General features: G+C 37.7%; 3 long non-coding RNA genes across 3 annotated transcripts; 1 reads left to right on the top strand and 2 right to left on the bottom strand.

Moving 5' to 3' along the window:
• Positions 1-2,712: 2,712 nt before the first annotated feature.
• On the top strand, positions 2,713-22,477 carry LOC134639726 (uncharacterized). Its single transcript, XR_010095382.1, has 3 exons — positions 2,713-2,768; positions 22,142-22,273; positions 22,388-22,477. It is a non-coding gene; the product is annotated as an uncharacterized LOC134639726 (long non-coding RNA).
• Positions 20,397-21,123, bottom strand: LOC134639920 (uncharacterized). Its single transcript, XR_010095393.1, has 3 exons — positions 21,087-21,123; positions 20,585-20,794; positions 20,397-20,482 (listed from the first exon to the last, which is right to left on the bottom strand). It is a non-coding gene; the product is annotated as an uncharacterized LOC134639920 (long non-coding RNA).
• Positions 22,478-24,188: 1,711 nt separating the features above from the next.
• LOC134639731 (uncharacterized) lies at positions 24,189-25,007 on the bottom strand. Its single transcript, XR_010095383.1, has 3 exons — positions 24,878-25,007; positions 24,377-24,586; positions 24,189-24,274 (listed from the first exon to the last, which is right to left on the bottom strand). It is a non-coding gene; the product is annotated as an uncharacterized LOC134639731 (long non-coding RNA).
• Between the last annotated feature and the right edge of the window lie 282 nt (positions 25,008-25,289).

The raw sequence follows: 25,289 nt of genomic DNA, 5'->3' as shown, positions 1-25,289 counted from the left end.
ATTAGAGTCCTCGGTCTTCTATCCATTTTCCTCTTCTTGTAAGGAGCCCACTTGACTAAGGACTTGCAATACTGTGTTGAAAGAGAAAATATTTTTAAAAATACATAAAATATAAACAAAAACATTAAATGCAGTTCAGATGTTTGGTGGACATAGCGTGGCATGTTTCCAAAGACGCACTGCATACAGAGGACATCAGCACAATGTTGGAAGCATTAGTGATGTATATTATATAACTGGAATGTCTAGGGACAGGGATGAAAATTATGGAAGTTTAGCTATTTGTATTGTATCATTGGAAGGACTAAGGATTAGGATCATAACAAAATGAAAGAGTTAGTGGTTAGGATTGCACTTACCTTGAAACAAATCTTTGCCAGTCTGCTGTACTCTCACCACACGCTGACGTTATTGCTCCTCCCCCCAAAGTTCATGACGAGAAAGATCTTTCAGCCAATCACACGATCTAATTTGCCAACATAGTTGAGGGTACCAATACTTGGAATGGAAGACGACTCGTTTGGAATCTTTTCTGTAATTGAAATAGACTAAAATTAAATTATATTAAATTAAATTAATATCTTAACAGCTTTTAGGAATTTTGTTAGTGCAATGTTTAACTCTTTTGAAATCACACCTTGTTAAAATGATCTTTGATTCTCGAAATTCTTGCTGGTAGATACTCCAATAAAATAACTTCAAACAGACGTGTTTATGAACTTATTGGCAGCAGTACACTAACTACATGTAAGTAAAAATTAACAACTGCAGGAACGGAACAGTTTAATAGAATTTGTAGATAACAATTTATAATTAGACTAATTACTTATCTGGCTATTGGACATACAAAGTTATGTTGCAATGTAGGAAAAAATTATAAGTACAGCATAATAGTTGGTGCTGATGTCAGAGATAAACCATGGTGAAAGGCATTGCCATCTGATCAGTGTGATGTGGAGATTAGGAGACAGGAAAACAATGACATTTAAAATAGAAATAGAAAAGACAATACTACAAAGGAAATAGTATTATGAATAGAACACTTTGAATCTCTTGGCGTTTGACGGAGGTGGTTGCACTTTCTCCTTCTCCCTCTCCCTTATCTTTCCTGTTTGGCTTCTCATGTCTTTTGTATGGTCTTTCTTATTCTCTAACCCTGAGAGAGTCTCCCAGACTTGTTTTCTGTAAACCTAAAGAAGAATTATGGATTTTATCAACTGGTCCCTTAACGAGACTGACAAACTCCTGGTTGGAGCTGGCTCGGACCTGGCTTATAGAAGAACAAGAAGCGGCTACAGCTGTTCAAAATCCCACAAGGCTGGCCGACAAGATAGACGATGGGCAGGGCTGTGAGTACTCAGACTGTGTTTTTTTGACACAATATGGATAAGATCTTGGAAAAGCTCATGGCTCTGCTACATGGATAAGATTTTGGAGAAGAACAACAGGAATTGAGAAACCTGGTGACCAGTGACGGATATTAGAGCATCTATAAATTGGAAGCAGTTTGTTCGCACTAACCAAAACAACTACCATCTTCACCTCATGCCGCCCCCTTGTCACCGACTGGATGCTTAAGGCAAAAGCTGACGGGAATAACAATTCTCCTTTGATAACAAGACCGTTTATTGTATCTCCCTCCTCATTCAAGACCACCCGCGTCAACCGAAGATTGTTGACTTTTACCTAACCAAGTGAAGGGAAACTTTCTCTCGGCAGGACACACACACACTCACACTCACACAGACCTACACTTCCCCCCACCCCCCCACCCCCTCCAAATGCCTTCGAAGCTTATGTCTTCTATGTTGTGAGATGTGATGATTCATGTACTGAGGTGTTTCTTTCTGTTCTCAAACTGATCTACCTGTGTGAGCTCAGACTGGGGGGAGTTCTTTTTTCTCCTCGTCTTTCCTCGTGTTGTGGATTTTCCATTGTTATGCGTCTCTGTCCTGTCTTCCCCATGTTATGTTTGTGTAATGTATGTATGTTCGGAAGGGTAAGATGGCGCTGGCAAAAGGTCGGCAGCCTTAAACCAATTTCCTTCGGGGTCAACCTTTGGTATCAATAAAGTTTTATTGAATTGAATTGATATGCAGACAGAATCCCAGCCGGTCACAGCACATGGCAGCCCCTCTGTGAGCCTGGTAGTGGTGGAGGTTTCTTCCTGTTAATAGGGAGGTTTTCATTACAACTGTTACCATAGGTGTTGCTCACAAAGGCCATAGTCATTTTGTTCTGTTTTCTTGATATTGTTGTAAGGGTCGTTACCTTTCAAAGCAGCTTGAAGAAACTGTTGGTGGAATTTGGCACTATATGGCATTAAACAAAACTGAATTGAATTGAGTTCACATCCTGCAATGAATAATCAATCACCAACCAATTAGATATATATTTCTGACTAATCTTGACCTCTTAACTGTTTGTGTGTGTGTGTGTGTGTGTGTGTGTGTGTGTGTGTGTGTGTGTGTGTGGTGGTCATGTTTGTATGTCTTGCCTAGCATTTATTTTTCTTTCCCATAATTAGAACTCCTCGGCAGCAAAGACAAATTTATGGTGGCGATTCTAAGTGTCTTTTGCAATCTTTTTTTTTTTTTATTAATGATTTGTTGTGTTTCTGCTCCCTGAATTTACAGTGGATGGAACATCATTGCTCAGAAACTGAGACCCCTGAAGAGCTGCAACAACCTCCCTGGTTCCAGCTTGATCCAATAACTCTGATTGGAGAACCTTCAAATAAATCCATCTTCTCCATCTTCTCCTAAAAGGTAACAACATGGACTCCTAATTCAAGCCTGTTTCCACTGCCACTCCCCCAAAGTTTGCTGTTATACAACAACCGTTCAGCAAATAAGGGCACTGAATTCTGCTGTCTTTTATAGGATACTGGATCTTGGAAAATAGGAATACCCATTAGGAATTTTATGTGTAACTAATACAACTAACTTAATAACAAGATTTGCACAGCTACCATTAGGAATCATTTTATTTGAAATTATACCTTGTAAAAGAAATCAATAAACTTTGACTCTGTACTATTAAATAAAATGTTGCACAAATGCCCCAAAGTTTTTTTTAAACTAAGCTGCTAATATTATTATTAGTAGTATTTATATTATTAATCATGATCAGATAACTTTATTAATCCCAAAAAGGGCCATTTTTGTCTGCTCATTCACACAACCTATAAAAATTAATAATCATAAATATGAATCCAAACAACCCCTGTCAGCATTTAGTACTCTAACAGCTAAAGATTAGTACAAATATATTACATTGCATCTTTTACTTAGTCTTGGGAACAACAATGAGCATCACATTTGGATTCACCTTTAGTTTTCTTTTCTTGTCTGCAGTTTGAACCACCATAAATCTTGATGTTACACAAACTTTGACATCCCGCATTAACCCAGTGTGAGAATGAAGACTACGTATTTTGACATTGAACAACAAAATCTTTATTGTCTTTTGCTCAGTGGTTTGTGGATGAACTCATGAAAAGTTGTTGTTGTAATAAAGCAGTAGCAAAATGATCACGTAGAGTGCAATGATCGCAAAAACAGCAATGAGGATTATCCACATGAACAGTTTGTCCAAATGTCCGCATCTGCACCTGAAAGTTATCAGTTTATACAAACAAAATGTAAACATCATTGGATTTATTATAATGTGTAAAATATCAGTGTATAAGAGAAATTGCTCTTGCCTGCAACGTTCTGCTACAGGATGTTCAGCCTGGTGGCTCTGGATCTGACCAACAGGTGCTATATTGGGAGCAACGCATTGCATCTGCATTTCCACTGCAGGAATTACAAATGACATTCCAGGAGCATCAGTTGGGACCACTCAATCTCAGAAATCAAAGAGGTGTAGATCTAACACACTAGCACATACCTGAGATTTTCACAGGAGTAATAAGAAGGAACAAAAGACCCAATTTCCAAAGATAAGCTGCACACAGAGGAAATATGCATTAGTATCTTGGAAGGATTAGTAATTTCTATTCAATAAGTGGAAGATCTATGAATTAAAGTGAAAAAATTGGAATTGAAAGAATTATTATTGATTTGTATTCTAAAATTGGAAGCTATAGGGATAAGGATTTTTAAAAAAAAATAGAATTAGTCATTTGGATAGAAGGAATTGTGATTAGACTTACCGTTTACCAAATCACACCTCTCGGGACTTCTGGTGACATCACTCTGACATCACTCTTGATTAGCAAATCAGACAATCCATTTCTGCAACACATTGCAGGACACTGTAACTTGGAATCAGGGATGATTTCTTAGGAATTTTGTGTAATTAATTCAACAAACCTAATGAATTGCTTTTGGTTATCATCCTTTAGGAATCTTATTAGTGTACTATAACTTTAATCTGGAATTACAAAGAAAAGAATAAACATTTTTTTGAATAAAGGATTGTTTGAATCCACAGTTAAAATGGGACTTTTTATCTATAGTGCTTCAGGTAGTCAGTAGGTATACAATAGTATTATATAAGAAGTACATTACAATGCTGCTCCTCAAGTTGTGATTCAGCTGCAAATCTTTGCATTATATTCTTTTTGAATACCATGACTGTTGACTTTTCCCATCCTCCATCAGTGTGAGAAAGAAAACACAGGATTTTGCCGTTGAACAACAAGAACTTTATTGAACTTTATCTGAACATTGTTGTATATGAACATCTGTGTGCAGGTGCATGCATGCTTGTGTGTGTGTAGCTATGTTTGTGTGTCTTTAATGGCAGTCATTTTCCTTTCCCATCTGCAACATCGTCTGCCTGCAAAGACAAATGAAGAGAGGAGTTTCTTAGTATTTGTTGTAGTAACTCATTTCATCTGATATTTCATTTCTTGTTGGCTGTGTTACTCTGTTAACTTACATTCACTGGCACACCATCATTGCTGGACTGAGGCTCTTTAACGGCTTCAGAAATCTCCAACTTCCTAGTTTCATCCTGTGACTTTAGGTCATCTTTTTCCACCAGTGGTGGTTTATTGCTTTTCACAGGGTGCTCAGGAATTAGAGTCCTCGGTCTTCTATCCATTTTCCTCTTCTTGTAAGGAGCCCACTTGACTAAGAACTTGCAATATTGTGTTGAAAGAGAAAATATTTTTAAAAATATATAAAATATAAACAAAAACCTTAAATACAGTTAAGGTGTTTGGTGCACATAGCGTGGCATGTTTCCAAAGACACACTGCATACAGAGGACATCAGCACAATGTTGGAAGCATTAGTGATGTATATTATATAACTGGAATGTCCAGGGACAGGGATGAAAATTATGGAAGTTTAGCTATTTGTATTGTACCATTGGAAGGACTAAGGATTAGGATCATAACAAAATGAAAGAGTTAGTGGTTAGGATTGCACTTACCTTGAAGCAAATCTTTGCCAGTTTGCTGTACTCTCACCACACGCTGACGTTATTGCTCCTCCCCCCAAAGTTCATGACAAGACAGATCCTTCAGCCAATCACACGATCTAATTTGCCAACATAGTTGAGGGTACCAGTATTTGGAATGGAAGATGACTCCTTTGGAATCTTTTCTATAATTAAAAAACTAAATGTAATTAAATTAATATATTAACAGCTTTTGGGAATCTTATTAGTGCAACATTTAACTCATTTGAAATCACAGCTTGTTAAAGTGATATTTGATTCTCAAAATTCTTGCTGGTAGATATATAACTTCCAACAAAAAACATAAAATAATAGTTGGTGCTGATGTCAGAGATAAACTAGGGTGAAAGGCATTACCATCTGATCAGTGTGATGTGGTGGAGAACGTAGGTGGAATGATCGACACTAACAATGACAGAAAAAAGAATTTTTATCCAGTTATTGGAGTGTCTGTTAATGGAAGTGAATAAATTGATCTCACCTGTTAAAAGGGAGGTTTTCCTTTCCACTGTCCTCAAAGCCTTTGCTCTTGATGGCCATCATCAGTTTTTTCCTGTTTTCTTAATATTATTTTCGGGTCTTAACCTGAAATTAAGCAGCTTGAGACATCTGTTGGTGTGATTTGTCACTATATAAACAAAATTGAATTGAATTGCATTCACATCTGACAATGAATACTCAATCACCAACTAATTAGATGTCTTTTTCTGACTAACTTTTTCACGGTCAGGACCTGGTAGCAGTGTCGCTGCAATTCTGGTGTCCGACCACGTGTCTGGTGGTAGCGAAGGAGCTATGGTGGACTGCCATGTAGCAGTTCCGATGGGCAATGGCGAAGCACGGCAGGTGGTTTGTGATGAGCAGGCCATGCTGGACGTGGATGTCCCTCCTGTGCTCTGACCTCCAGCTCCGACTGAGCAGGTCACTGGGGCGTGCTGACCTCCAGCTCCGACTTTGCGGGCCATTCCTGCATGCTGACCCTCTTGGGCAGAGCGGGCCCCTCTGGTAGCGCCGCAGCTGCAGACAGTTTATCCAATGGTGATGATGGTGTAGCAGCTGCAGGCGGGGGAGATGGTGGTGGAGCAGACTGCCGGTAGATTTGGCGGTGATGTATCAGCAACAGGCAGGTGAAGTGATGGTGGCGTGGTTATGGCAGGCAGTTCAGAGGTTGTGGAGGCGTTCAACTGAGGTGAAATATGACTGCTCAGTTTGGGCAATGGCAGCGATATACAATCCTCAGCAAAACTTTCTAGCTTCTCTTGTTGCTTCTCAATCTTCTTCATCCTTTTCTTCTTTTCTTTTGTGTTAATCCAGCTAATGTTATTAATGACATCTACATATCATCCTTTAGCAGCCTTGTCTGTATAAAATGTGAGTTATTTGGAATTACAAGGAAATCCATGAATAATGATTGGCAAGCAAACAAAGACACACAATTTTCAAATTGAACAGAAAAGTTTTTATTATTGCATTTGGCATTTGTTGTCAAGAACTTATGTATATCAGTATTTCTCTTTTTTTTTTTAAGTTAAAAGTAAAAAATAAAACCAATTGTTAAACATAACAAAAAGACCTCACATGACCAAAATGATTAAAATAAATATATAAAAAAAGAAACAGTCAGAGTGTCTGTATAAAATAAGTAAACAACAAAAAACCTCACATGATCACAACGTTTTCAAAAATGTAGTAAAACAAACAACCGAAAAACTCTTTTCCTCTGAGTCTTTGTATGGCTTTTTGTCTTTTGTTGGTATCTTTAGGTGGGTCATTGTTCTTGTTACTTCTGAGCATCTTTGGACTTAACAGCTGTCTTGCAGTCAGGCTCTTTGGTCTTTTTCTTTCTTGCTTGTTGCCTTCTTGCTTTCTTTCTTTGCTTTCATCACACTTTGTCAAAGACCTTTTCTGCGTTAGAGACTTTTTCCTCTTTTTTGGGTGTGCCAATGGAGACTCATAGCTAGTCCAAGGGCCATCTTCTTTTACTCTAACTGTGTCTTTGTTTTTAATTGTTCCTTCTGCTCTCAAATGGCCTTTTTCCTTGGTAGTCGTCTTTGTCTGTGGTTCATTTTTATTTTTGCCTATGTCCTCTCTGTTCAAAGCTTTGATTTTTTTCTGTAGTTTTTCTCACTAGTCCACTGGAAACGTCTTGGTCTCTGTCTGTTGTGTTCACCAAGTGACCATTTTCATCTTCAGGTTTGTCTTCTTCATTATCTGTAGTCACTGTTTGTATACTGTTTTCATTTTCACTCAAGCTTTCTGGCCTCAAGGCTTCATTGTCTTCATCTCTTGTCTCTGTCTGTGTTTGGTTCACACCCTCTGTTGTTTCGTTTGGTCTTACAGCTTTTTGCATTTTTCTTTGGATTGCAATTCTTTCTGACATAATTTTAGGAGATTCCCAACATGTATTCTTCTTTTTAAGAAATTGAGTACGACTATAGAAATGTCCTGTGTCCTTTGTGGCTTTTCCTTTTTCTTTAGCATTATCTTTACCTTTGGTGGATCCCAATGTACCTGCTGCTGTAAGGTCAATGTGTTCAGAGTTATCATCATAATCTTCACCTTCACTACTCTCTGTAGTCACCATCCCTGGCATATCTTCATCACCTGTTGTGTCTTCTTCTACCCTCACTCCTGCTCTTCCCCTGCCACTCTGTTTATGTGGGTGTTTTCCAGATGTGTTTCTTGCTGCCGGGTCAATGACTTTCCTGACTTCATTGTTACTTTCATCTTTGCTGCTGTCTGTGTCATTGGTGTTTGCATGCAGTTTGGTCTTCTTTTTCACAATTTCTCCTCTTGTGGCATTTTGACTAGACTTTCTTTTCTTCAGTCCAGCATATCTTCTCTCCAACACATCTTCATTGTCTTCTGAGGTTGTAGATTCCTCAGAGTCTCTGCTTCTATTGTTCACAGCAAGTGCCTTTGCAGCATTATTGCGGCACTTGAAGGCTTCGTCAAAGTTTAAATCTGCCTCATAAAATCTCGCCGCAGTTGCATCAGAATGGCACATCATCCGATGGACTTGTACCTTGCTTTGGGTTCCCAAGGATCTCCCACTCTACAAATGTAAACATTAAATAATGTTATTAACATTTGACATTTTCAAGATTTGCAGAGCTAAGGACAGAACCACAAAAAGAAATACAACAGAAGACAATATAAAGAAAAAGAAATGTCCTTTCAACATTAAAACACTGGGAGTAGAACCCTTTTTTTAAACTAAGGGTGACTGTTTCATATCATCCCTCTAAAAGGATAGGAAGGAAAAAACACTGAATCACCATAAAGTGGAAACTACTCACAAAAGTGCTGATGCTGCTCCTAATCATAGAGAAGGTTGGTTTTCCTGGAATACCAAACTTCCTCCATGCATCTTGAAATGAAGTCAACATCCTACAATAAGGCCCTCCATGAGTGTTGGCAAAAATCAATTGTGATGATCCACCAGGGTATCTGTGGCGGTGGTACGCAAAGCGGTGAAACCATATGTATTCGTCTTTCGTTAGGGGAACAAGTGCATGGCCAAATGTTTCTTTGGTCTTGTGTTCTTTTACCTGTAAAAGAATCAGCAACTAAATAACATTGCACACAGTCATTGATGTCGCTGGTAAGAAAGAATCTTTAATCAGAGAGAAAAAATAATTTCTTAATGATTTTACTCTGATTATCCGCCGGCCATCATCATCCACTTCAGCAGTGCCAACTTCCTCAACTGTCATATTTGATATGACGCCTCTTCTGTGCCCAGTTGTGCAGATGACAAATCCAGCCAGAAGACCATAGAACCAGTCTAGGTTCTTAGTTGTGGGATTTTTCTCAAGAACGACTATTGAGTAACATAGAGGTTGCACGGTAAGACACAAGGGATAGGGGAGTATATCCCTTATACTGGTAAATATTCCCCCTAATATAATCCTATATAAACATCACAAATGCTACTGTTTGTATATGTATTATATATTTGAACAAAAATCAAAAGTCCAACAAGTGATTATAAATGAGCAGTCTGTTATAATTGAAAGCAAAAAGTTCTGTCATATATTTCTGTAAATCTGAGATTCTGAACTACATATACATACAGATTACAGCTGGTAAGTAAATATTATATAATTTCTCTTTAATAAAGACATTATTGGGGTTATTAGAGTTGTCTTTATGAACAAATGAACTAAACACTTACCGAGTGCTTCAGGGATGAGTGTGGTGGCCGTCTTGAGAAAATCAGTGATGTGGGCAGGATCTACAAGCATTTCTAAAAGACACAGAATGTGTTTATGTTCTTGCAGCTCCAGTCATGCTCATTCATGCTGCACGCAATGTTGTAAATATAAAACAAGTTGTATTTTAGACCTAATACAGATTTTTATGATGTATTGAATTGAAATTGCTAATCCAAGCAACCAATGATTTATAAAGAAAAATCCTGAAAAACATCAGGGGTGCACAAACTTTTGCATACCACTGTACGTATACAATGCACAAAACATATACTTATATACAATTTATACTTAGATTTATACTTATAGATTATAACATTTTGAGTCCTTGTTCCTCACTACATCACAGTCATGATATCATGACATTTATAAATAATTTATTTACTGCACATTCTAGGTAACAACTAAGTAGTAAAGTTGGATCTTACGTGATTTTTTGATCCGGATGTCTTGCCTGTGGGTTTGTAACTCCCTTCTGCTCTTCTTCATTTCTGACTGAAGTGCAAATAAAGTCCCCTTTAAAGCCTTACGGGAGACTCTGACCTCTGGCAGTTGTGCATCAATCAGAAATTGCAAGAACGCCCTCACATTTCCAATCCAGATCCTTTTGGTTGTTACAGCATATTTATTCAGATCAGTTGTCCATCTAAAAAAGGCCCACAAACAAACACAAATCAGTAATCAGTTCTTTTATATTATTGAGATCACTGTATCTGGTCTTTAAGTCTGACATCATAAGCCATGTCTGGGCCCAAACTCCGCTGCAGGTCCCTAAGTCAAATGATCACTGCAGCATTACAGAGAGTTGAAAAACTGTCTAAGTTCTTTAATCTGTAATAAAATGATCAGTGTGGATGCTCTACCAGGTGTAACAAGTAAGTTTAACATCCAGGCGTCCATGAAAACAGAATTTATGATATTCAACGGAGTTAAAAGTTAGCAGGGAGTTAGCTTGCTAGCTTCCATCTAAATATAATATACCATGTTCTGACTGAGAGATTTATGAAACAAATTAAAACGTACTGCAATCACTTCCAGCGTAAATGAAGATAAGAAAGTAAAAGCAGCGAGTTTTTTAGGGTTCTGAAGTTGGACTAGCTGGTATATAAAGATGTGCTACATGATCGCTAGTGCGACAAAGCTATGTTAGCATAACATAAACAGTAAAGCTGGCGGACAAACGCTAACGAATGGAGGACTTTTTTTCACTAGATAAAAGTTAATGTAAGAGTGCCCAGTGCCCTAGGGACAAATGCAATCGCATGGCAGGTTGCTGTAAACGGACCAAACTTCAGTCAGGAGAACCACCGAGATCCATCCACAATATGAGGTTAGTCAATAGTATACTGCTGCATGGGCTAGGCTGTAGTTACATCGTAAGGGTTTAAAAACTGAGCTTAATAAAAACCGAGAGAAGCTGACAGTAATCACTGACTGTTTTTAGGGGCTTGTTGAGATTAAATAGAACAAGATACAAAGCATTAAAACATGTTAAAAACACAACAGCCTTATTAAATGCAGACCACTTTAGGCCCAGAAGCAGAATTCGTCACATCATCATTTAAAGACCATATTGATATATCACAGAAATTTTAAAAAATGTACTCAGTCAGTCTTTCTCTGTTGTCCATAAATGCAAACGTCATTGCAGGGACTTGATTGTGAGACAGGAAATATGCCCAGGTACGGACATGATAGACCCGTTGTTTGGCATTGTCGATGTCCTTTTTACTTGTCCCACAAATGTGCTGAAACCAAGCATTCAGGACTTTCTCTGTTTAAAATACAGTGTAGTAACAAAATAGCAATTAGAAGTGTCATGACAAACTGATGAAGTACAGAAAACATTCTTCTAATTCAGTTGGTTGACAAGGATATTTGGAAGATATTGCTAATTAGTAGTATCTGTTTAATTAGCAGGAAGTGAGTTCGTACATAGAACAACCAGTTCCAAAAATTCACATTATACTACAGAAGAAAAAAACATTTTTGCTAAATAATTCATACCAAATTTAGGAAGCCGGGCTGTTGGGTCAGGTTTTCTTCTTTCAAATTTCTGGCGCTTTGGGGGGTTGAGAGGTTTAAGGCCAAGTTTATCCTTAGTGGATTTCAGTCTTTTCAGTTTCCTTTTCAGGAGTTTAAGTAACAAATCCTGTTCTTTGCACTTTTTGCACTTCTGATGTTGGACTTGAGCATCATCTGACTGATGGACAGGGGAATGGACTGAGCTGTCTTGTCTAATCTCTGCACGATCTTCATTGGTATCACTGCTATCTATTCGCTCTTCTTGATCACTGCTTTCAGTCAGCTGCTCTATGTCCAGTGAGGTCACCATTGGAGGCTGTGGATTTGAACGTCTGAGAGCTTTGAGGGCTTTCAGATTAGCCAATCGTTTCGCTGTCCTTATTACTTTCTTCTGATCTGATTTCTGAAAGGGTATAAACAATAGGACAAGCAATGTTTGAGAAAGTTTGTGAAACATGTTGCAAAAAATACATTCTAATTTCACAACAAAATGTAAACTATACAAAACACTAACCTCAATATCACAGTGGACATTTTGCAAGTGCTTGTCCAGTCTTATACGGCTTTTAGCTTTACATACTGGACAGTCCAGCCTGCCCCTGTAACTGCATATCACATCCAGTTTTTTACAACTACCACTTTAAATTGTTGCAATGTTTTGTCATATACTTTATGACAGTGACTTACACTGTAGAGCAGTAATTTAGCAGTAAATGTAATTCTTCTTTGTTTACAACATGGTGGTATGTTTTAAAATGCTGCCCAACTGCAACATATGGAATCAAGCATATTGGGCATTCTGTCATCTGACGTGGCATTTTTCCTGTAGAGATGAATACACATCAGAACAGGTGAATTATTTGTTGAATTATTTATAGTTATTTGCCCGCAAGTCTTCAAATTGAGGTGTACACTTCTCAATACTTGACCAAATATTAAAGGAATTAAAAGAAAACCTTGACATAATAAAAAGCCTGCCACTTTTAATAGGTGATTAAAATAAGTTTCAAGTCTTTTGTATTTTTTCTTAAGTTATGGACCAGTTATTTGGAGAACCCACCTGGAATAACTATGGAATGCGATACTAGTGAATGAATTAGTCTTTTAAATTGGTAAAATTAACCCAATCTTTGATCTTATTTTTGAAAATATTATAACCTCTGAATTGTCTCATTACAACTTCTCATTCTCAAAATAAAAGAACCCTTAGATCCCTTCGACCCTTTGGCCTCAAATTGTCCCAGAAGAGCCTGTTCAGGGGTTGGTGTAATTCAGAATGGTAGGTTAATTTGCTACATTTTCTCTGAATTAATGATTGTAATTAAGTCACTAAAAGGTGAAAAACATTTATTGATTTTTCAATTCCATCAAGGCGCTTGACATCATTATTTTAAAATACATGTACACATGAATCCTCAGCAGATGCAGCCAATGCTGAACCATTTAAAATGGCTTCATTTGACTTAGAGCTTTCATAACACTTCCGTGAATTTATATTGAACTTAAATAAGGTGATTCCAATTTTTTAAAGCAGTATTTTTCCTGACAGTTGTTTTTTTTTTTTAAAAGCTGTCTCTTTCAAAAAATAAATAAGTATAAGTTTTGATAAAGAAATATATGTGTAAATATGCAGTTCCACTAATGTGTATATGAATGTTTACTCACTGTTGAGCTTAACTCCCCTTCACGTCCAAAGGACAAATCTATAGTCTCTCTACAAAATAATGTTTGACTTGTAAAACAATTTGCAGACAGTATGTTTAAAACAAATTCATTATGTGTCTAATCTTAAATTCTTAAAGGTTAAGATGTATACCTCTAAATTCATGATATAATTACAAAATAACTAAAATAATTACTTTGAATGGGGAAATATGTTGTTTAAACTTTTAGTGATATGTATTTATTTGTTGGAATAGTTGTTACTTTGGATACAAGACTTGGAAGAATTGGGGAATAATACTTAAGGATTAGAAGAATTGGAGATTTGAGTGGATGAATAATTGATTTAAATTTCACTTACTTTGAAACAAATTTCTAAAAATGGATTCAGTTTGACTAATCATTACAGAGTCCTTCAGCAAAGAAGAGCTGTTGAAAAAAGATGTTAGTGTGGTTGAATGGCTATTAAAATAAATTCAATAAGTGCTCACAGAGAATTACATATGTCTTAACGTGTGGTGCTACAAGGTATAAAGGTATGAACAAGTATTGCATTTTGTTACTCACTTCTTCCTTGACTGTAGACTTTAATTATGAAAGGCTCCCCCCCCCCCCCCCCCCCACACACACACACAAGAATGATAATATAAATCACATTAGTGATTTATATACAATACTTGGAATTATAGTATTTAAATGGGACACAAGAGATTAGGGATTTGGATGTTCCAGTTGGAAAGAATTAGTTAATTTTATCTAAACTTACCTTTATGTAATTCCACCATCTTCAATTTAATGAACACTAACAGCTCTGGATATACTCTATGGGGATCTTAGCATTCAGATCTTTCAACCAATCATGCTCTCTGCTTTGGTCATGTGATTTCTTACCAATAATTTGATTGATTTCCACATCTTCCTCTAGGAATTTTGATAGTGTGAAGTATCACTCATTTGGATTTATAACTTAGAATGTCTTTTCAGCATACATTAGTATATATAAATATCCATAACATAAACATGAGAAAAATGTTCATTTGGAATTACACCCTTTAATACATCAAATAAATCAGTGAATAAATGTAATTAGTCGTTTAGTGTGGGTAAGACTACACATGCTTTATGTAAAGCATTATTTTTGCCTGCTTTATTTATTCTTAGCCACAACACTGGCCATAATTTTCCTAAATCACTCTCAACATAGTCAGGTCACTCTTGGTCCTGGATTGTTGATTACCTGACAGGACAACCACAATAAATGCATCTTCAACACAAGGTGTCTGACAAGGTGATCAGCAACACAGTGGCATCACAAGAGACGGTCCTCTCCCCTTTCTCTTCACCTTCTACATCACAAACTTCAGCTACTGCACAGAGACCTGCCATCATCAGGCGTTTTCTGATGACTCTGTGGTGGTTGGATGCATCACTGAGGGTGATGAGTGCCAGGCTGTGGCGCACCCCTTTGTCATGTAGTCTGAGCAAAATCCTCTGCAGTTTAAAGTGAAAAAGACCAAAAAATTGATTTTGTACTTTAGGAAGACCAGGAAACCTGTGACCCCTGTTTTAATCAAAGGGGTCAATGCAGACATAGTGGAGCACTGTAAATATAAGTACACACTGAAAATAAACTGGACTGGGTAAAAAACACCACTGCACTCGAGAGGGCCCAAGTAATTTTCTGAGGTGGTTGACGATTTTCTATGAGTTTGTTGTGGCCAGTGCCATCCTCTTTGCTATTGCATGCTGGGGCAGCAGGTTGCAGTTTGCAGATGCCAACTGGCTCAATAAACTGGTCCACAAGGCCGATAATGTTGTGGGACAGTCTGAAACAAGGACAATGCTGGACAATGCCAGCCACCCCATGACGTGCTGGTGACAGGAGTATGCTCAGTGAGAGGCTGAGATTACCCATAATGCACCACTGAACGACATAAGAAATCTGCCTGTGGATATCTCTGTGCAACTTCTCCAACTAAAGCATAGTACACACTGCCATAGTTATACAGCCTTATTATCTGCACATTCTCTACACAGAAAGTGAAGTTTTATACTTTTACATCACCCCAATGTCAATCACATATATTTAATCTGTGCAATATACTGGGGTATTTAAAATCAGAACTATTTATATCTATTAGAATGATTTTATAACCTTATAAAATATTGTATTTATTTAATTTGGTCAGCTACTGTTCTTACTGTCTTGGAGTGACTGTGAACATAAATTCCTTAGGGATGAATAAAGTATTATTGCCATTCTGATCGTATTTTGATTCACCTATATTTTATTCCAATATATACAGTTTGAATCCCATCAATCTTGTAGCTGGCGCAAAGATGATTTTTCTCATTCTCTTACTTCCGGCTGTTATGGCACATGCCCACAACTCAAAATGGCCTTGTTTTCAGTGTTAATAGTACATGCCTATTATTTGATCCAACAATGAAGCCAACAATGAAACACTGGACTTACTGTATGCCAGCTAGAAGAGGCATACAGTTCAGCACCTCTCCCTCCCTTGGGAAGATCTGATCACAACCTGGTGCACCTTGTCCCTGTGTATGAGCCCTTAGTGCACAGGGAGCCACCAGCCACCCGCACAGTGCATAGATGGTTGGAGGAGAGCGAGGAGGCTCTTAAGGACTGTTTTGTGTCTACTTTGTGGGAGGTGATCTGTGACGACCATGGTGAGGACATCAACATCAATGTAATATTTTGAAAACGTTACATTTGAAAACGGTGCTTTAGCGTCTCAGTGCGGACAGTGAAAACTGAGACTTTCTAAAATGATGATGCATGTTAGTCATATGATGCAGTCATGTGACCAATTAAACTAAATCAGTTTTGACAGCCCTATTCAAGATTTATATCAGTCTGTACATGCTCCAGATAGCTTTTCTTCAAATTCTTTAACTGTCATTCGCTTTTGCAACTTTGTATTTTTGTGTTACTCGCAGCAACAACTCCACCTCATTCTTAGTCCATTTAAAAAAAGTGGTGCTTTTCCTCAACATTTTGCCGCAACGTTTCAAAAAGCCAGAAAGTAAATAAGCAGCAGACAGAAATGAGGCAGGTCGAATCTTCTTGCATTTCATGCATGAGCAGTACTGGAATGTAAGCATTTTCTGCCATTTCAATGTGGATGCGCAACTCTGTGAAAACCACTGAAAACGCTAGTTTGGACGTATTGGACGCATTGTGAGAACAGCTGAGAGGATAGTTGGTGTACCACTCCCCTCCCTGCAAGACATCTACACCACCCGCCTTACCCGCAAAGCCATCACAATTGTCAACGATGCAACCCACCCCGCGCACTGTCCGTTCAGCCTCCTGCCCTCCGGAAAAAGATACAGAAGTCTCCGCTCCCGCGCTACCAGGCTCACCAACAGCTTCATCCACCAGGCTGTGAGACTGCTGAACTCTCTCCCCTCCCGGCTCCCAGCCAGCAGAACCACCAGACTGACAGGAGTATAGGAAGACAGACTGGACCCCCCCCCCCCCCCCCCCCCCCCCCCCACACACACACACACACACACACACACTCCACAACAAGGAAACACTCTCCACATTCCTGACTGGAAACGACTACCTCTGCATTACAATTGCACACACCTGCTGCTATATATTTTTAGTATTTTTAGTATTTTCTTTAGCACTATTTATATTATTTATATTACTATTACTGCTGCTACAGTCTTATGCTGCATTAAAACAAAAACACTTACCAACCACAACCTGGGACTACGTCAAGTAGACTAGTACACTACTTTCCACGGCGCACTGTGGAACACTTTATTATATGTTATGTGTAGGTCCTGTCTTGTTATATCCTGTATGTTACCTAAATGTTGTGCATCTGCACTTTATTGTTGTCTATGTCTACGCATGGGACAGTGTGAAACGTAATTTCAATTCCTTTGTATGGCAAGTACATCTGAAGAAATTGACAAATAAAACTGACTTTGACTTTGACTTTGAGCATTTTCAGACGAAAACGCAGTTTTTAAATCTATCTGGGCTAGTGTGGACGTAGCCTAAAGCTGTCCTCAAGCTGAAGAGACAAATCTCTTCAAATCCAGAGACAAGGAGGAGCTGAGAGGACTGATAAGAAATGGGAAGGACAGCTACAGGCAGAAGATGGGGAACCAGCTTCAGCAAAACAAAGTTTGCGAAGTCTGGAGAGGCCTCAGAACCATCTTGGGCCACAAAGATCAGAATTCTCTGATCAGGGGGAATGTAAATGAACTGAATCATTTCTTTAACAGATTTGATTCCTCTATGAGGGAGTTTTCAACATCGGCTGCAGACTCACCCACCACCACTGCTGCTGTTCCACCTCTGACACCTCAGACACTTCATACCTCCTCAACTCACCCTGCTCACTACTACCTACCCCCAACAAAAGCATCCAGCACACATTAACACAAGGCTCCAGCCTGTCTCTCTCAACCACCCAGGTTAGGAGGGAAATGAGGAGGATTAAAACCAAGTTGGCATCAGACCAACTGTGTTGGGTGATGGAGAACATCTCTAACCTGACCCTGAGGCTGGGGAGAGTCCCACAGTTCTGGAAAATCTCCTGTGTTGTACCAGTGCCAAAGACTTCACGCCCCAAGGACCTCAACAGCTACAGGCTGGTGGCTCTGACATCCCACCTAATGAAGACCCTGGAGCCTCTGGTCCTGGCTCAGTTTCGTCACCTGGTAAGCTCATCACTGGACCCACTTCAGCAGATGATACTGTCATTCACCTCCTCACCCACCGGTTTGTATATTTGTGCATTTTATATATTTTTTCTCTGTTAATACTGTTCATATGTATATAGTGCTGCAGAACTGTCATCCCTGTTGGACAACATCTGCCACACCATGCAGGAGACGCTGACAGTACTGAACAGCTCCTTCAGTGGCTGCGACACCCACGGTGTGGGATGGAGAGATTTAACAGGTCTTTCCTCCCTACTGCTGTCAGACTCCAGAACAAAGACTTCATCTGATAAAACACACACATTCACACATGTGCAATAGCAATAACGTTAAGTGCAATACTCTTTTCTGGCATTGTTGTATTATACTCAGTTGTATATAGCATTTGTATTCCATGTTATTCTAGTGTATATAGTATTTTATTTACCTCTATTGTGTACAGTATCTTATTCTTATCCTATTTAAGTGTTTTTCTAATTATTGCTTTGTATATTCTCACTGTCCACTTTCTGTTGTAACTAAACACATTTTCCGATGTCTGGGACTACTAAAGGTTATCTTATCTTATCTTATCTTATCTTATCTTATCTTATCTTATCTTATCCTAACCCAACCCAAGTGTAATAATGAAGACACAGCACATTAACACTGTTAAAGAAAAAAAAACTTTATTAGGCTTCGTTTTAATGTGTGTGTGTGTAATTATATGCATTTCTTGAAATGGAGCAGTAGCAAGACCACCACAAAGAATAAAGTGATTGCAGCAGCAGTGATGAGAAGCATACAACAGGTCCATGAATCAATTAATCTCCAACATGTGCACCTAAAAGTAAGTTTATGAAAAGAAAGTGCACATAGATTACTCAAATAAATTTTATATATTATGGAAAACATTGGTGGATTAAGAAGAGGCAAACTGCACTTGCCTGCAGGGTTCTCTTGTAGGAAACTCATCTTGTGGGCTCTGAAGTTGAGCAAAGGTTGAGTGATTGTGAGCAACACTTTGCAGCCGTATTTCCACTGCATGAAGGGCAAAAGACATTTTAGTTCAGACCACTGAATCTGAGAAATCAACAGGTGTAGATCTCACACACTGGAACATACCTGACATTCTCAAAGTCAGATTAAGAAGGAACAAAAGACCCTACGTTTCCAAAGATAACCTGCATACAGAGGAAATATACATTAGTATCCTGGAAGGATTAGTAATTGCTATTCAAGATCTATAAATTAAAGTGGAAAAATTGGAAGAATTATTGGTTTGTATTCTAAAATTGGAAGCTTTAGAGACTTTGTTTTAAAAAAAAAATAACAGAGTCATTTGGATAGGACCAAAATCACACTTCTCAGGACTTCTGCTCACATCAGTGTTGATTAGCAAATCAAATAATCCATTACTAAACTAACTTGAAATCAAGGATGGTTTGTTTGGAATTTTATATGTAATTAATCTCACAAACCTAATTAATGGCATTTACATATCATCCTTTAGGTATGTTGTTAGTGTACCTCCATTTTAATCTGGAATTACACTTTGTCAAAGATATCAATGAACTATATTTATAAAGTGTTGTTTTAATATATAGTTAGAAATTGGATTGTTAATCTAAACTCCTTCAAGTAATCTGCAGGGCTATCAGTACAAAAAGAACATGAGCACAATGTTGGAAGCATTAGTGATTTATATTCTATAACTGGATGGACAAGAGATTAATATCATAAAAATGAAAGCATTAGTGATTTTGATTGAACTTACCTTGAAACAAATCTTTTCCAGTCTGCTGTACTCTTACCATACTCTGACACCACTGCCCCTCCCACCCAAACTCATGACTACACAGATCTTTCAGCCAATCACGTTATTAATTTTGCCTATAATACAAGGTACTAGTACTTGGAATTGAAGATGATTCACTTGGAGTCTTTTCTGTAATTATAATAAATAACAGTCAATTAATGTGTTTTGTGAATCTTATTAAATGGTCTGTATTCGTATAGCGCTTTACGTAGTCCCTGGGGTGCACTGACAGAGGCGAAGCTGCCGGACACTGGCCCCACCAGACCCTCTGACCACCACCAGTAGTCTTGCCCCAAGACACAACGACCGAAACAGTCCGAGCCGGGGGTCGAACCGCAACCTTCCGATTACAGGATGAGCTGCCAACTCTTGAGCCATGATCGCTCCAATATAACTTTAATCTGGAATTACACATTTTCAAAGAAATGAATAAACTTGAATAAACTACCATGACTGTTGTTTTTTCCCATCCTCCATCAGTGTGAGAAAGAAAACACAGGATTTTGCCGTTGAACAACAAGAACTTTATTGAACTTTATCTGAACATTGTTGTATATGAACATCTGTGTGCAGGTGCATGCATGCTTGTGTGTGTGTAGCTATGTTTGAGTGTCTTTATTGGCAGTCATTTTCCTTTCCCATCAGCAACATCGTCTGCCTGCAAAGGCAAATGAAGAGAGGAGATTCTTAGTATTTGTTGTAGTAACTCATTTCATCTGATATTTCATTTCTTGTTGGCTGTGTTACTCTGTTAACTTACATTCACTGGCACACCATCATTGCTGGACTGAGGCTCTTTAATGGCTTCAGAAATCTCCAACTTCCTAGTTTCATCCTGTGACTTTAGGTCATCTTTTTCCACCAGTGGTGGTTTATTGCTTTTCACAGGGTCCTCAGGAATTGGAGTCCTCGGTCTTCTATCCATTTTCCTCTTCTTGTAAGGAGCCCACTTGACTAAGGACTTGCAATACTGTGTTGAATGAGAAAATATTTTTTTTAGAAAATACATAAAATATAAACAAAAACATTAAATGCAGTTCAGATGTTTGGTGGACATAGCGTGGCATGTTTCCAAAGACACACTGCATACAGAGGACATCAGCACAATGTTGGAAGCATTAGTGATGTATATTATATAACTGGAATGTCCAGGGACAGGTATGAAAATTATGGAAGTTTAGCTATTTGTATTGTATCATTGGAAGGACTAAGGATTAGGATCATAACAAAATGAAAGAGTTAGTGGTTAGGATTGCACTTACCTTGAAACAAATCTTTGCCAGTCTGCTGTACTCTCACCACACGCTGACGTTATTGCTCCTCCCCCCAAAGTTCATGACGAATCAGATCCTTCAGCCAATCACACGATCTAATTTGCCAACATAGTTGAGGGTACCAATACTTGGAATGGAAGATGACTCATTTGGATTCTTTTCTGCAATTAAAATAAACTGAATATAATTAAATTAATATCTTAACAGCTTTTAGGAATTTTGTTAGTGCAATGTTTAACTCTTTTGAAATCACACCTTGTTAAAATGATCTTTGATTCTCGAAATTCTTGCTGGTAGATACTCCAATAAAATAACTTCCAACAGACGTGTTTATGAACTTATTGGCAGCAGTACACTAACTACATGTAAGTAAAAATTAACAACTGCAGGAACGTAACAGTTTAATAGAATTTGTAGATAACAATTTATAGTTAGACTAATTACTTATCTGGCTATTGGACATACAAAGTTATGTTGCAATGTAGGAAAAAAATTATAAGAACAACTGAATAGTTGGTGCTGATGTCAGAGATAAACCATGGTGAAAGGCATCACCATCTGATCAGTGTGATGTGGAGATTAGGAGAAAGTAGGTAGAATGAACCACACTAAGTGTGACAGGAAAACAATGACATTTAAAATAGACATAGAAAAGAAAATACTACAAATGAAATAGTATTATGAATAGAACATTTTGAATCTCTGATATGCAGACAGAATCCCAGCCGGTCACAGCACATGGCAGCCCCTCCGTGAGCCTGGTAGTTCTGGAGGTTTCTTCCTGTTAAAAGGGAGGTTTTCCTTGGCGCTGTCGCCATAGCTTTTGATCTTTGTGTGTGTGTGTGTGTGTGTGTGTGTGTGTGTGTGTGTGTGTGTGTGGTGGTCATGTTTGTATGTCTTGCCTAGCATTTACTTTTCTTTCCCATAATTAGAACTCCTCGGCTGCAAAGACAAATTCATAGCGGCGATTCTAAGTGTCTTTTGCAATCTTTTTTTTTTTTTATTAATGTTTTGTTTTTTTCCTGTGCTCCATGAATTTACAGTGGATGGAACATCATTGCTCTGAAACTGAGACCCCTGAAGAGCTGCAACAACCTCCCTGGTTCCAGCTTGATCCACTAACTCTGATTGGAGAACCTTCAAATAAATCCATCTTCTCCATCTTCTCCTAAAAGGTAACAACATGGACTCCTAATTCAAGCCTGTTTCCACTGCCTCTCCCCCAAAGTTTGCTGTTATACAACAACCGTTCAGCAAATAAGGGCACTGAATTCTGCTGTCTTTTATAGGATACTGGATCTTGGAAAATAGGAATACCCATTAGGAATTTTATGTGTAACTAATACAACTAACTTAATAACAAGATTTGCACAGCTACCATTAGGAATCATTTTATTTGAAATTATACCTTGTAAAAGAAATCAATAAATTTTGACTCTGTACTATTAAATAAAATGTTGCACAACTGCCCAATTTTTTTTAAACTAAGCTGCTAATATTATTATTATTAGTAGCATTTATATTATTAATCATGATCAGATAATTTTATTAATCCCAAATAGGGCCATTTTTGTCTGCTCATTCACACAACCTATAAAAATTAATAACCACAAATATGAATCCAAACGACCCCTGTCAGCATTTAGTTCTCTAACAGCTAAAGATTAGTACAAATATATTACATTGCATCTTTTACTTAGTCTTGCGAACAACAATGAGCATCACATTTTGATTCACCTTTGGTTTTCTTTTCTTGTCTGCAGTTTGAACCACCATAAATCTTGATGTTACACAAACTTTGACAACCCGCCTTAACCCAGTGTGAGAATGAAGACACACAATTTGATATTTGTAAAGAAATAAACTTTATTGAACTTCCTTTTAATCTGCATTTATTTACTTAGATGTATTTGTTGGAATGGAGCAGGAGCAACACCACCATATAGAATAATATGGTTGCAGCAGCAACTGCAAGTAGTATCCACCAGGTCAATGGATCCAATAGTTGCCCACATGTACACCTAAAACGTTTATGAGGATAAGATGTTAGTGGATGTATTCTTTTATTGTGGTAAGTATCTCTGTATAACAAAGACAAACTGCTCTTGCCTGCAAAGTTCTCCTGTAGGATTCTCATCTTGTAGGCTCAGACCAATGCGTGCTTCATTGTCTGCATTTTGCAGCTGTATTTCCACTGCATGAAACACAAATGAAAATCTTCGGAATACCATGTGGGACCACTGAATCTCAGGAATCAAACATATGTAGAACTAACATTTGCACATACCTGACATTGTTCTTCCTTCTTCTGCATTTGATGAAGCCAAGTTTCCAAAGATAAACCCCATACAGAGGAAATAATCATTACTATCTTGGAAGAATTAGTGATTTTTATTCTATAAGTGGAAGATCTGAATATTAGAATGGAAAATTTTGGAAGAATTATGGATCTGTATTCTAAAAATTTGAAGGACTAGAGATTAATATCGTAAAAATGAAAGCATTAGTGATTTTGATTGGCCTTACCTTGAAGCAAATCTTTTCCAGTCTGCTGTATTCTTACCACCCTCGACATCACTGCCCCTCCCACCCAAACTCATGACTACACAGACCTTTCAGCCAATCATATTATTAATTTTGCCTATATTACCAGGTACTAGTACTTGGAATTGAAGATGATTCACTTGGAGTCTTTTCTGTAATTATAATAGATAATATTCAGTGAATCTGTTTTGTGAATCTTATTAGTGTACTGTAACTTTAATCTGGAATTACACCTTTTAAAAGAAATGAATAAACTTATTTTTTTAAGTGTTGTTCTAATCTACAGTTAAAATGGGACTTTTAATCTAAAGTGATTCAAGTAGTCAGTAGGTATATAACAGTATTATATAAGAAGGATTACATTACAGTGCTGCTCCTCATGTTTTGATTCAGCTGCAAATCTTTATATTCTTTTTTAATAACAAGACCGTTGACTTTTCCCATCCTCCATCAGTGTGAGAAAGAAAACACAGGATTTTGCCGTTGAAGAACAAGAACTTTATTGAACTTTATCTGAACATTGTTGTATATGAACATCTGTGTGCAGGTGCATGCATGCTTGTCTGTGTGTAGCTATGTTTGTGTGTCTTTATTGGCAGTCATTTTCCTTTCCCATCAGCAACATCGTCTGCCTGCAAAGACAAATGAAGAGAGGAGATTCTTAGTATTTGTTGTAGTAACTCATTTCATCTGATATTTCATTTCTTGTTGGCTGTGTTACTCTGTTAACTTACATTCACTGGCACACCATCATTGCTGGACTGAGGCTCTTTAATGGCTTCAGAAATCTCCAACTTCTTAGTTTCATCCTGTGACTTTAGGTCATCTTTTTCCACCAGTGGTGGTTTATTGCTTTTCACAGGGTCCTCAGGAATTGGAGTCCTCGGTCTTCTATCCATTTTCCTCTTCTTGTAAGGAGCCCACTTGACTAAGGACTTGCAATACTGTGTTGAATGAGAAAATATTTTTTTAGAAAATACATAAAAAATAAACAAAAATATTAAATACAATTCATATGTTTGGTGGACATAGCGTGGCATGTTTCCAAAGACACACTGCATACAGAGGACATCAGCACAATGTTGGAAGCATTAGTGATGTATATTATATAACTGGAATGTCCAGGGACAGGTATGAAAATTATGGAAGTTTAGCTATTTGTATTGTATCATTGGAAGGACTAAGGATTAGGATCATAACAAAATGAAAGAGTTAGTGGTTAGGATTGCACTTACCTTGAAACAAATCTTTGCCAGTCTGCTGTACTCTCACCACACGCTGACGTTAATGCTCCTCCCCCCAAAGTTCATGACGAATCAGATCCTTCAGCCAATCACATGATCTAATTTGCCAACATAGTTGAGGGTACCAATACTTGGAATGGAAGATGACTCATTTGGATTCTTTTTTGTAATTGAAATAGATGAAAATTAAATGAAATTAAATTAATATCTTAACAGCTTTTAGGAATTTGGTTATTGCAACTCTTTTGAAATCACACCTAGTTAAAATGATCTTTGATTCTCAAAATTCTTGCTGGTAGATACTCCAATAAAATAACTTCAAACAGACGTGTTTATGAACTCACTGGTACACTAACTACATCTAAGAAAGAAAATAAGAATTTTAGGAATGTAACACAGTTTA

This window comes from Pelmatolapia mariae, linkage group LG13 (assembly GCF_036321145.2).
Source record: "Pelmatolapia mariae isolate MD_Pm_ZW linkage group LG13, Pm_UMD_F_2, whole genome shotgun sequence".
Classification (NCBI taxonomy): Eukaryota; Metazoa; Chordata; class Actinopteri; order Cichliformes; family Cichlidae; genus Pelmatolapia; species Pelmatolapia mariae.
This window is presented reverse-complemented; position numbering and strand designations above follow the sequence as displayed.